Source organism: Ruditapes philippinarum, unplaced genomic scaffold (genome assembly GCF_026571515.1).
Source record: "Ruditapes philippinarum isolate M1 unplaced genomic scaffold, ASM2657151v2 ctg922_1_1_1_1, whole genome shotgun sequence".
Lineage (NCBI taxonomy): Eukaryota > Metazoa > Mollusca > Bivalvia > Venerida > Veneridae > Ruditapes > Ruditapes philippinarum.
The window spans coordinates 26836-41239 of NW_026854367.1; the positions used below are offsets into that span (position 1 = coordinate 26836).

The 14404-nt window shown below is 32.7% G+C and overlaps 1 protein-coding gene and 1 long non-coding RNA gene across 2 annotated transcripts in view; both read left to right on the top strand.

Moving 5' to 3' along the window:
• The window catches only part of LOC132739982 (leucine-rich repeat-containing G-protein coupled receptor 4-like), a 90823-nt gene that overhangs the window by 8043 nt on the left and 68376 nt on the right, over positions 1-14404 (top strand). The window lies entirely within an intron of this gene.
• LOC132739981 (uncharacterized) lies at positions 1094-13551 on the top strand. The gene is made up of 4 exons (XR_009627085.1): positions 1094-1213; positions 4688-4781; positions 5146-5318; positions 6537-13551. It is a non-coding gene; the product is annotated as an uncharacterized LOC132739981 (long non-coding RNA).

The window sequence follows — 14404 nt, forward strand, 5'->3', positions numbered from 1 at the left end:
AAAGTATAGTCTTCATTTGCTACCATTCTGTTGCAGGTGCTTGTATCTTTATCGTAAGAAAATAGTCATTATTGTAAGCAAATACAAATGTTGAAAGACATTTAAACCGCCCTTTTTGATAATTAAATCAATAATGTACATGTGATAGATAATTGAATAGATGATAAGGAAAGTTTAAAATGTTCTCAAATGTCTACAGATAAAATTTGCGGGCATGATCTTGCTGTGAGTATTCATTTTGCAATTCTCAATTACATAAGATTTTTATGTTTAAAGAGAATTGTTGATAAACTCTCTTAACTACCCTAAAGATTTCAGTATACTTACAGTATTTTGTTTTCTCACTAAACTTTAAAGTGAATCGGTCTACAATGGACACATTCCAAATATTGATAAAACAATATAAATGTATCATTTGGATATTCTTATTAAAATTTTCTTGAATTTTTTTGGAAAGAGTTGTGATTTAGTATGGACATTTATATGAGGAATAATAATAGTTTGTTCTAGAACAATTTATTATCTGCTTTATATAGATATCATGTTTCTCAAGCTTACCAACAACATTTGTTGGTTTGTTGTCACATATGATAATAAATAATATCAACATAATTATTTACGATAATACAGACCTTCTACTAGTATTATAAACCAATTCCGTTTTTGGGGGCGCATGCGCAATGCGCCCCCAATGGAATAACGACAAATTCAGATTTACTATGATATGACCACAAATAGTCAGCTACCTACGCTAAGCAAAATAGTTCCAAAACTTCGCAGTAACTCCATAATCATAGTTCCCTATCTATTTTAAAATTGACTGGTCAATTTTGTACTAAATTTAGCAATCGTCTTTTAAAATTGTATGTATATTTTTGCTTTACGCGATTTTAATATTACTACGCCAGCGGTCGATCATAGCCAAAGTACTTGCATAAATATAGTACAAATTACATGTAGTCACAAGTTAATTAAGTGTCATAGAACTCAAAAATTTAGCAAGTAATGGAATACGGATTTCAGATCAGCTAACTTTAAAGCTTATAGGGCCTAATTAATGCTTCATAAGTGTAAATTTAAGAAAAACAATGCATGCGTATGAATACGAACTATTTTCGCCCTAACGTCATTTTACCGCAATCGCCATTGTTTACAAGTTCATCCGTGAAAGATTGAGAAGTTTATATAGAAGTTCCACGTGTTAAAACGAGTTGTAAGTTTTATATTACAAAAACCTTCCTTATTTCCCATTTACCTAACTGTTGAATAACTTTGCTTGTTTTGCATTTATCCATTTATCAGTGGCGAAATCGTTGGCGATTCTGGTTGCTTACAAAAGATACAAGAGTTTGACTTAATACCGGATATGAGTCATATCCGCGGATATGACTTTCAATACAACGTTATTCAAGATGACTGATGTTCATTGTTTATATTTCAGAACGTTGATATTTAAGTTGCAATTAAAAGCTCTATTTTTTACAAATTTTCTTCACAATCGGCCATTATCGGGTAAAGCTTTTTTGTACTGAATTGACCTTATCAAATTTTAAGTTTAGCAGTTCCTTCCCTTGAAAGTCCTCCCTCAAACCATTTCCTACCCAGACATTTTTGACCCATTTTTTTTATATATTTTTTGGAGGTGAGTTATTTACATCTAGCGTATACATATTGTTGATGCTTACCTTACAGCTTTTTTAAATAAAAAATATACAAGTAGTGCCAGTCTCTCATTGTACTGCAACTTCATAATAGGAAGTGGCTAGCCGTACGGGCCCGTACGGCTAGCCAAAAGTTCTAGCCGTACGTGAGTCACGTACGACTAGCCTTGACACACTGTATTGGCTAGCCGTACGGCACTTTTCAAAATTATATGGAAGTCGAAAATGCTTATGTTATTTTGTGTCTTTCAACGACGATTTTAATCAAATCTCCGCATTTGTCCTAGTGTGTTCTTTTTAATAAAGATGCTCCGCAATTTTGCAAAAAAAATGAATACGAGTAAGCGTTGTATAATCTATCTTAATAAAATTAAGTGTCAAAGTTGCATGTTATAACGTCCTTAATTTTCATGCTTATGATTTGTATGAAAGATGAATTGTTAAATCTGTTAATTAAGCACATGGATCGAAAAAATAATGATCGGAGGGGAATAAATAAATAAAAAGAATATTAAAAAAAAAACTGTGAAAAGGAAAAATAATTTAATAATGCAGACTTTCCTTAATGATGGACGATGAACAAACTTCTATACCGTCGGTATTTGACGCAATTATCAGAGCCCGACAACAATTATTTTCGGTGGGTTTTTTTTGTTTGTTTGTTTGTTTTTTTGTTTTTTTTTCAATTTAAAAATTAAACTTAATGAAACAAAAAATGATTATTATCAAAATTTTGTAAACTTTTTCAATAACTGCAACCAAACGCTATTTTTTCTCGACGTCTTGTGATGACAAAGTACGTACATTCTTTACTGTAGCCAACACGTCGATTAATCTTTAAAAGTAAACATTCTTGACTAAAATCCTCGCTTAAAGTCATAATTAACATATGCACTTTCGCCTTCCATATATTTTTGAAAAGTGCCGTACGGCTAGCCAATACAGTGTGTCCTGGCTAGTCGTACGTGACTCACGTACGGCTAGAACTTTTGGCTAGCCGTACGGGCCCGTACGGCTAGCCACTTCCTTCATAATAAGCTACAAAAAATTGACATGTCTTGCCTTGTCCATCACCTCGGCTTACAGACACTTCACCCCCCCAGACACTTCACCCTAGGCCCTTTTTTGCAGACACTTCACCCTTCATTTTAAGAAATTTGAGTAAGGTTATAATTATATTTACACTGGGGATTAGCATCGAAAAACCCTGACATTTGCTTAGTTCTGGATAACTATTATCTATACGCTACCAGTACAATTTTTTTTTGGAAAAATGCGTTTTGACTCAAATTGATACTACATAACTGACAGGTATTCATGCCACATGGTTAATTTTGAATTTTATCCAGGGAGACATGAGAATTTATATGCATAATATTTATACACATTTAAAGTTAAACCATGCATAATATATTGATTTCCTATTGGAGTGAAAAAAATGAGTACATGTACAAAAATAATGTTCGGAAGTATAAAATGAACTAGGTACAAATATTTGGATGGGAATTTTGACAGTAATTTTGGGACTTTAAAAAAAAAACATTTGAAAATTTGCTGTCTTTTTTTATTGGGAACGTAAATAGTTTTATAAGGGAAAAATGCTGTTCTATTACAAATAGAATAGATAATAGTTACAAATACTACAAATAATATATCAGGGATTGAAAAACGAAAAACAACAACAACAACAATGCTTAAAAAATATAAATTTCCTACATGTTCTGACTCATTTTTCTTTTTTGAAGACAATTTTTCTTTTTTGAAGACACTGTTTAACTAACTTCTTTCTGGCTAAACATTTGCCAAATATTGCATTGTGACATTTTAAAAAAATTTTGTGGAACATACTGGAATCGCCGCACGGGCTTTTAGTAAGTTTTTACAAAATAGAATCAGACAGAATTAAGCGTTGCATTCAACAAATCAACATCAGTTTTGCCCATCAAACACACGGGAATTATTTTGTGCTCTGTCTTACTAGTAAAACTTGAAAAATGGTTTCAAAAGAATTGAATTGAAATTTGATTAATTTATGCTAGAAATTTCACATGTCCTGCAGGACGGGCATTTTTGGGAGATTAACTTGTCCAGAGTCATTTTTACTCGTATTTATCATTTATGAGCGGACAAGTGGATTTGTCGAGCCTTGATTAACTGCAAGTGATTAACCACATTATTTCCATAAAACTTATACTACATGTAATTACATTGTTTGAGATAATAAATCATTTGACTTACTAGTGAAATAAGTTTAAGACTGCATAATATTGATATAAAAGTGAATTCAGTTAGTGGGTTCCAAACTACAGGTGGAAACTGTTCTATTTTCTATTCAAGTTTTTTTTTGATGAAACAAAACTTAATCCTGACAACAGTTATATATGCTTAACAGTGTTGTATTTTGATTATTTTAAAATCTGTTGAAAATATTTATATTAAATTCATGAAAAGAAGTTTAAAAAAAGAGAAAGAAATGAGATTTGGGCATAATTTTTAAGAAGGTAAAGATACTTCAATGAAAAAGTAAGATAGGTAACAAAAATCAATCAAACGAAAAACTCATTTAAATTTCAAGTTGTTCCTGACATGTCTAAGTTGTTCCTGACATGTCAGAACAAAATTAATAATTTTTTTTTTTGAAATCTGGTAACCTTGAGCTATGTTCTCTACTGATTGAGCTATGATTCCGACAATTATTACTCACTTTTACAATAATTATTGTTAGTCAGTCATATCTGGACATGCAACATTCAACTTACCCATATATATGCCTTTAAAAAGGACTGTTTCGACTATAAATACTTGAAATTATAAAGAAATTGCCCTATTATTCTTTACAGTCTATTGTGTATAGGCTAAATTTAGGAGACACTTGTGAAAATACGCAATGAAAAATGAATAATTACATTGAAAATACAGGAAATGAAAATGAGCATTTTACTTTATCAATATTTCTTAATGTTTCAATGAAGTATGTAATAAATTAAAAGAACTATTGTATTGATTAGGAAATTTTTTTATTTCAGGTTTGTGAATAAAGGCTTGTTTGTTAGATTTCAATTGTGGCTCAGTTGGTTGTTTGCTGAGAAGCTGTGAAACATAATTATACAGGCCATTAAGGTAAAAACATGTTAGCTTTTTTCTGACTTTGATATATATATCCATCTTACTGTAGCATAACAAAAGAGAACAATAGAATTCATTCCATAACAATAGAATATGGGGCCATGGCCCTTTAATAAACAAAAGGATAAACAATAGTAATGGTCCTTAATCCCTTTTCGGTCACATGGGCAAACATTTTCTTCAAGTAAGACCATACATTATATATGTTAGAAAGTTAAAAAGGAAATGTTCATTGTTATATATATATTTGGTTTGAAAATCTTTGTACATTTACAATTTTGACCAAATAGTTTCTCAAAGTATTTATTTGACATTAACTGACATAATTAGTGGCATATGTTTCTAACTTCTTTTCCAGGAGGTTTTTGTCAGATTGATGAATGTGAAATTAAGAGGACCCATTTTGAGAATGCTTTTTATGAATGGAATCAAGAGAGATAAAGTCTAAAATGTGATACTGTCAATGTGACTAACCTTGAAGTAAACAGATGACACAATGTTTTTTCAATGTCATGGGCATATAATGAAGAGGTACATGATTATTTGTATACACTTTTCCTTAATAAATACTTTCTAAATGTTTGACATGTTTAAAGGCCAACACAGGGCTCAAGGTTTATTTAAAATCTGTAAGCTTGGCACTTAGAGCCAATTGTATATTAATTATTTCAATATCTTTTCATTATGCAATCTGTTGTTAATTTAGGAACAAAAGTCGATAGCAAAAACATTTTAGCCGTGTCATGACGAAACCAACATAATGGGCATCCGCCCAGTCTGATCAGGATCCATACTGTTCGCTATCAGTTTCTCTACTTGTAATAAGGTTTGTAAGCGAACAGCATGGATCCTGATCAGACCAACCTGGTCTGGATCCATGCTGGTCGCAAACCCATTATGTTGGTTTTGTCATGACATGGCTCATTTGTGACATGTAATTCACTTAAATTGTATTTTGAAATTCAAGTTTTCATTCCTTTCACCTCAAGGCATTTGACATTGAAATAGTGACTTCATGTAGTAAGCAGTCAGTAAAACCTAATCATCTCATCTTGACTTAGCTGTATATAGATTATCAGAATCACTCACATTTACAAATTTATATGACTTTAAAAAGTTGTGTTACTAAGCAAATAAATAGATTTAATTGGGGTGACCATAGTCAAAGTAATGCACCTAAACCACTTACCTTTAAAGATATACTATGCTCATCAGTAAAATATTTTAATCATGAAAATGTATTGAATTCTATGCAATTCTTTTTGAATATGTCTAATTTGAATGAATTAACTATGCATTGGAAGCCATGTTCCTTCTTACGAGACAAAAAAAAATTTGGTCCTTCTTAAAAAAACTGTCAGTTTCCTAACAACACTATATATTTATATTGTGACCAACTATAGCATGTGGTGTTTTAACATTACATAGCTACTTTATGTAAACACAAAACATGCTTATTTTATGTTTACAAAGAGACTGTGTAGCAATTATCAATGTTCTATTATATTTAATATGGATTCTTTAATGTGAGAAAGCAATCCAGCTAGCTTTAAAAAAAGGCGGTGGTTCTACTCAGATGCTCGTTTGTGAAATCTGATCAGAGGGGTTGAGCTCTGGCATTGGTCGCGCATTTTTTGGTTTTATACCTTTATAAATCAGAGTAATTCTAACAGAAAGATGCTGAAAAAAGTTAACATACAAGTATGGAATATCTCGGTCAGCAATAAACTTTTTCAAACTCTATTTCAGAAAACAGAGATGCTTGTTTGACAGATACAGTAATAGTAGGAGTTATGAGGGAAGATAGATTGCAGTGATAACTATATTGAGGCACCACTTCATCACCAAGAACATGAAATGAATTATCAATGTTTTCAATGTGTTTGAACACCCATTTTAAATAATACAGCTCAGAGTGAATTTTTCAAAATAATTAATTCTGTTTTCAAAGTTTTTTATTTAGATGTTAGTTGATCTTGTCAAGTACTTTATTTTTTTAGGGATGGCAACAATTACTAAAATCAATACTCGAGTACTCGGTCATTTAGAGTATTCGGTTACTGGGATGATTTCCAATGATCTTTAAATTTTTAGCTCGACTATTCGAAGAATATGAGAGCTATTGTAGTCGCCCCGGCGTCAGCGTCCGCGTCGGCATCTGCGTTGGTTAAAGTTTTTTGTAAAGTCAAATATCTCAATTATTACTTGAGATATTCAATTGAAACTTACAATACTTATTTATAGTAACAAGGTACATCAGATTGACAAGTTGGATAACTCTGTCTACAATATTGACAGAATTATGCCCCTTTTTAACTTAGAAATTTTGGTTAAAGTTTTTTGTAAAGTCAAATATCTCAATTATTGCTTGAGATATTCAATTGAAACTTACAATACTTATTTATAGTAACAAGGTACATCAGATTGACAAGTTGGATAACTCTGTCTACAATATTGACAGAATTATGCCCCTTTTTAACTTAGAAATTTTGGTTAAAGTTTTTTGTAAAGTCAAATATCTCAATTATTGCTTGAGATATTCAATTGAAACTTACAATACTTATTTATAGTAACAAGGTACATCAGATTGACAAGTTGGATAACTGTGCCTACAATATTGACAAAATTATGCCCCTTTGGAACTTAGACATTTTGGTTAAAGTTTTTTTTGTAAAGTCAAATATCTCAATTATTGCTTGAGATATTCAATTGAAATTTAAAATACTTTTTTATAGTAACAATGTACATCAGTTTGCAAAATTGCATATCTCTGCCTGCAATATTTGCAGAATTATTTGCCCCTTTGAAACTTAGAAATTTTGGTTAAAGGTTAAACTGGTCTTCAAAGATATTTACTTGAAACTTTACACATGCACTTAGGGTCATAATTGGAGGGTCATAATTGTATGTCACTGACCAAGTTCCATAACTCTATCTTGCATTAAGGCTGATTCATATCCCCTTTTCTACTTAGTCTCTTGGTTATTTTTTACATGCAAGTTTTACATATCTCAATAACTATTGAAGGTATTTATTTAAAACTTCACATATATGCATTTAGGGTCATAATTGTAGGTCACTGACAAAGATCCATAATTCTATCTTGCATTTAGGCTGATTTTTCTTCCCTTTTTCAACTTAGAAATTCATGGTAAAGTTTTGCTTGTAAGCTGTTATCTCAATAACTACTGAAGGTTTGTGCCTTTTTTGGGACAATTTTATGCATTCATAATAATAAAGCAGTGATTTACTTGATAAAACATCTTAATAACAAGCCTTTGTACCTTTTCTGTCAAATTTATGTATTCATAGGTAATTAGTATTATTATACTCAATAAAACACCCTTGTGACATTACCTTCCAAATAGTCAAGCCAATACTGTATAATTAGACTCTCTCTAAGGCCTATAACATGAATTTATCAAAAAAAATTAGCCCTTTGTGAACTTAAAAAATTTAACATTATCAAGGCTCTTTTACTATCAAGCACTTAGAATAGTCGAGCATGCTGTCCTACCGACAGCTCTTGTTATCACACAATATCAACACCGTCTGCATGCTACCTTCATTTTCTATTTTAATTCATAGAATTTGTAGCTATAAATAGGATTGCAAGAAATACATATAATGAATATAAGCATAAGAAATGTCAATGACAGCATTTATTATATACCAATAAATTTTCTTCCTAAAACACAGGATTATCTTGAAGCGCAAATAGTTTTCAACGGTTAGAAAATTCTGTATTATGTTAGAGACAAAACAGTACCATATATGAAAGGCCTGGACTATTTTTATGCTCCCCGAAAAATTTCGGGTGAGCATATAGTCGCCGCCTTGTCCGTCCGTCCATCCCCTTTTATTGTCCGGGACTTAACTTTGAAACAACAAGAGGTATCAACATGAAACTTTGTAGGTACAGTCTATGCGAAAGACTTCTGAGTTTTACTGGACAGTAGGTCCTGTAAACTGAAAATTTTTACTGGACCAAACATGATTTTACTGGACCGAAAAAAACCTGATTGGTATAGCATTTTGAGTCATTTGAGTGTCAGCAGTCAAAAAATTTGTGTACAAAAAGAAAATTGTATTATCAAGGAAGTGAAGTTATCTTTTTTCACCACAATCAAAATGTAAACATAAATATTGTTATACATGTATTCAATGGATTTTGCTATTTAAACTTTAATTTCATACAGCAAAATGAGAGGGTAAATTTCAGCAAAAGTCTGGCATATGTAAACAGAATTATATATATCGGTAATTTAGTGAAGTTGACAGATTAATTGTTCAATGATTTTGGTACCTTCACAGTATAGTTTAATTTTTGTCAACATCTTGGACGATCTTTCATAGCTAAACACCAGTTGAGCACACATGTAATTTAACATTTCTCTAAGTCTGTGGATTAAAGACGTAAATTGTTCCAATTAATTCACTGACGCTTTCATCTGTGTAAACAAACTAATAGCGGTTGACCTTTTACATCTGGGCCGCTTATGTAATTTACATGGCCGCTGATTGACTTTTACTTGTACTAGTTGTCGAATATTTTTATCTAACGTTGTTACATTAAAGTTTGCATTATGAGAATGCATAACAGTTGACAAGCATTGCACGAGCTTATATTGTGTAATGACAACATTTTGATTTGTTTTGAATGTAGGTAAATGATCGGCCTTTGCAAAATGTTGAATGTAAGGTTTTTATAAATCCTTAATTTTTACCGGACCGTCGGGCCGTCAAAACATATATTTTTATCGGACCTTCTGATTTTTACCGGTCAGGGCCGACGTTCCGACGGTCTTTCAGAAAGACTGTAGGTAGATAGATCTCATTGAGTAGGTGTGCAGTGCACAAGAACCGTAACTCTGCCTTGCCTAATTTTTGAATTATTCCCCTTTGTTTATTTTTACACTTTGAACTTTGTCCGGGACATAACTCTAAAACTATAAGAGGTATCAACATGAAACTTTGTAGGTAGATAGATCTAATTGAGTAAGTGTGCAGTGCACAAGACTGTAACTCTGCCTTGCTTAATTTTTGAATTATTCCCCTTTGTTTATTTTACACTTTGAACTTTGTCCAGGACATAACTCTAAAAGTATAAGAGGTATCAACATGAAACTTTGTAGGTAGATAGATCTCATTGAGTTGGTGTGCAGTGTACAAGAACCGTAACTCTGCCTTGCCTAATTTTTGAATAATCCCCCTTTGTTTATTTTACACTTTGAAATTTGTCCGGGACATAACTCTAAAACTATAAGAGGTATCAACATGAAACTTTGTAGGTAGATAGATCTCATTGACTTGGTATGCAGTGCACAAGAACCGTAACTCTGTCTTGCCTAATTTTTGAATTATCCCCCTTTCTTTATTTTACACTTTGAACTTTGTCTCTAAAACTATAACAGGTATCAACATGAAACTTTGTAGGTAGATAGATTTCATTGAGTTGGTAAGCAGTGAACAAGAACCTTAACTCTCCCTTGCCTAATTTTTGAATTATCCCCCTTTGTTTATTTTTACACTTTGAACTTTGTCCGAGACATAACTCTCAATGTAAAAGAGATATCAACATGAAACTTTGTAGGTAGATAGATATCGTTGAGTAAGTTTGCAGTGCACAAGAACTGTAACACTGTCTTGCCTACTTTTGGAGTTATTGCCCTTTGATCATTTTGACACTTTAAACTCTGTCCAGGACATTACTCTAAGCAGTGCTTAAGAATCATTACTCTGCCTTGCCTTATTTTGAAGTAATTGCCCTTTGTTTATTTTTACTTTTTGACTTTTGTCCGAGACATAACTTTAAAACTATTAGAGATATCAACATGAAACTTTGTAGGTAGCTAGATATAATTGGATAGAACTGCAATGCTTAAAGAACCTAAAGAAAGCCTGGTCTAATTTTGGAGTTATTACCCTAATTTCATTTTTACACTTTGAATTTTACCTTGGACATAACTCTGATATCATCAGGCAACTTTATAGATAGAAAGATCTAATTGAATAGAAGTGCAGTGCAAAAAAAAACATAACTCCGCTTTGCCTAATTTCGGGGTTTTTGCCCTTTGTTCATTTTTTTTATACTTTCCAGTGTCCAGAACCTTCTCGGGGAGCATCAACCGGTTCTTGTTAATGTTGGTTCTGATCTTAGCTGTGTATAACATAGTATATGGAAATGGCAACCAAAATAATAAAAGGTGTGGCTGGTTTTGCACAAATTACGTATTCATCTGTCAGTCATAATTTATTTCTTGACAGCTACATTTCTTTTTCTGAAATTTCTTATATAAGTGTAGTATAATGAAAATCATTTATACTTCAAACGAAAAGGTATATTATTAAAGGAAAATTATGTTGTAGTAGCTTTCTGAGGCTATGCATTTTTCTACTTGCAATGTTGGAAAATTGTTATCTAGCTCGCCCTTTGGTCTCGCAAGATATCAATTTCCCACCACTGCTCATAGCAAAATACAAAGCCTCAGAGAGCTACTACAACATAATACTCTGTATATATATTTTTTATAATTAACAAGTTTGGGCTATCCTTGAACTTTTTTTTATTTAATCAAGTTTGATTTTTTTTAAATATATTTATATGAATGCATGCAGCTTTGAAATAGATTTTACTTATGTATATTTGGCAGCAATTTCATATGTAGCTCTTCGAAAAAAAATCACTTGAGCAAAAAAATTTTTATAGGCATAAAGTGATACCCGTTCTGTCATCATCAGTTTTTGGTTTTTAGCTCACCTGAGCTTGCTCAGGGTGAGCTTTTAGGATCGGTGAATGTCCGTCGTCCGTCCACAATTGCTTGTGAACACTCTAGCGGTCGCATTTTTGCCTCAATCATCATCAAACTTGGTCAGGATGCTTATCTAGTTGAAAGCATGGATGAGTTCGAACATGAGTCATCTCGGATGAAAGACTAGGTCACAAGAGCTAAAAAAAGAAAAACCTTGTGAACACTGTAGAGGTCACATTTTTGACCCAATCATCATTAAACTTGGTCAGGATGTTTGCCTAGGTGATAGCTCGAATGAGTTCAAACATGGGTCATCTCTGATGAAAAAGTAGGTCACAGGAGCTACAAATAGAAACACCTTGTGAACACTCTAGTGGTCACATTTTTAAACCAATCATCATCAAACTTGGTCAGAATGCTTGTCTAGTCAATTGCTTGGATGAGTTTGAACATGGGTCATCTCTGATGAAAAACTAGGTCACAGGAGCTAAAAATAGAAAAACCTTGTGAACACTCTAGTGGTCACATTTTTGACCCAATCATCATCACACTTTGTCAGGATGCTTATCTAGTTGATAGCTCGGATGAGTTCGAACATGGGTCATTTCGGATGTAAAACTAGGTCACCGGAGCTATAAATAGAAAAACCTTGTTAACACTCTAGCAGTCACATTTTTGCATCAATCATCATCAAACTTGGTCAGGATGCTTATCTAGTTGATATCTTGGATGAGTTCGAACATGGGTCATCTCAGATGAAAAAGTAGGACACCGGAGCTAAAAATAGAAAAACATTGTTAACACTCTAGCGGTCACATTTTTGCATCAATCATCATCAAACTTGGTCAAGATGCTTGTCTATGTGATAGCTCGGATGAGTACAAACATGGGTCATCTCGGATGAAAAAGAAGGTCACCGGAGCTAAAAATAGAAAAACCTTGTTAACACTCTAGCAGTCACATTTTTGCATCAGTCATCATCAAACTTTTGTCAAGATGTCTGTCTAGTTGATAGCTCGGATGAGTTTGAACATGGGTCATCTCGGATGAAAAAGTAGGTCACCTGGGGTAGAAATAGAAAAACCTTGTTAACACTCTAGTTGTCACATTTTTGCATCAATCATCATCAAACTTGATTAAGATGCTTGTCTAGGTGATAGCTCGGATGAGTTCGGACATGGGTCATCTCGGATGAAAAACTAGGTCACAGGAGCTAAAAATAGAAAAACCTTGTTAACACTCTAGTGGTCACAATTTTGACTCAATTGTTAGCAAACTTGGTCAGGAAACTTGCTTAGGTCATTGCTGGGAATAAATCGAACATGGGACATCTCGGATGAAAAACTAGGTCACAGGAGATAAAAATAGAAAAATCTTGTTAACACTCTAGTGGCTACTGTTGTGATCCAAATATTCTGTTAATTGGTCTAAAAGTTTGTTTTGATGATTTCTAAGTCAAGATTCAACATGGGTCATCTTGGATGAAAAACTAGGTCACACCGCCCAAATATGGAAAAGCCTTGTTAACATTCTAGTGGTCACATTTTCGACTCAATTATCATCAAACTTGGTCAGGATGCTTGTCTAGGTAATTGCTTGGATGAGTTCGAAATCGCATGTGAAACTAGGTCACCGGAGCTAAAAATAGAAAAATCTTGTTAACACTCTAGTTGCTTCTGTTTTTATCCAAGTATCCTGGAAATTGGTCTGACAGTTTGTTTTGATGATTTCTAGGTCAAGTTTGAATATGTGTCACCTGGGTAAAAAACTAGGTCGCACTGCTCAAATATGGATAATCCTTGTTAACACTGTAGTGGTCACATTTTTGACTCACCTGTCATGAGACTTGGTCAGAATGCTTGTCTAGGTAATTGTTTGGATGAGTTTGATAAGTCAGGTGAGCGATCTAGGGCTATCATGGCCCTCTTGTTTTGTATGGTTTTATTTAAGAAATATTTTGTTCCAGTTATTTACAGATGTTTGTATGATTATTGGATTAAAGTTAAAGTACACTGATTTTCTTGTTATACACTACAATCCATTGTAACATCTTGAAATGTTTTCCATGATATATACATATATATTTATATATGGAATAACTATATGGTGTCAACCATGACTTGGTAGTTTTTAGCTCGACTATTTGAAAAATATGAAAGCTATTGTAGTAACCCAGCGTCCGCATCTGCGTTGGTTTAAGTTTATTTTAAAGTCAAATATCTCAATTATTGCTTGAGATATTCAATTGAAACTTACAATAGTTATTTATCGTAACAATGTACATCAGATTGACAAGTTGGATAACTCTGCCTACAATATTAAAACTTCACATGCATTTAAGGTCATAATTGTACATGTAGGTTACTGACCAAGATCCATAATTTTATCGAGCATTTAGGCTGATTTTTCTCCCCTTTTTCAACTTAGAATTTAATGGTAAAGTTTTGCTTGTAAGCATGTTATCTCCATAGCTACTGAAGGGTTTGTGCCTTTTTTGGGACAATTTTATGCATTCATGATAATAAAGCAGTGATTTAGTTGATAAAACATCTTAATCCAAGCCTTTGTACCTTTTCGGTCAGTTTTATGTATTCATTGGTAAGCATTTTTATACTCGATAAACACCCTTGTGACAACTTTTTCGAATAGTCGAGCCTTACTGTCCTAAGACAGTTCTTGTGTTTGCATAATAATAACTGAACAAAAGTTTGAAGGAGTTATATTTCACAAGGTATGCAAACAATAGCTGTTGGTAGGACAGCACACTCAACTATATGCTTAGTGCTTGACAATAGAAGAACCTTGGTTATTTAAAATATTTTAAGTTCACAAAAGGACCAAAAATTTCTTTAAACCCAATATTCT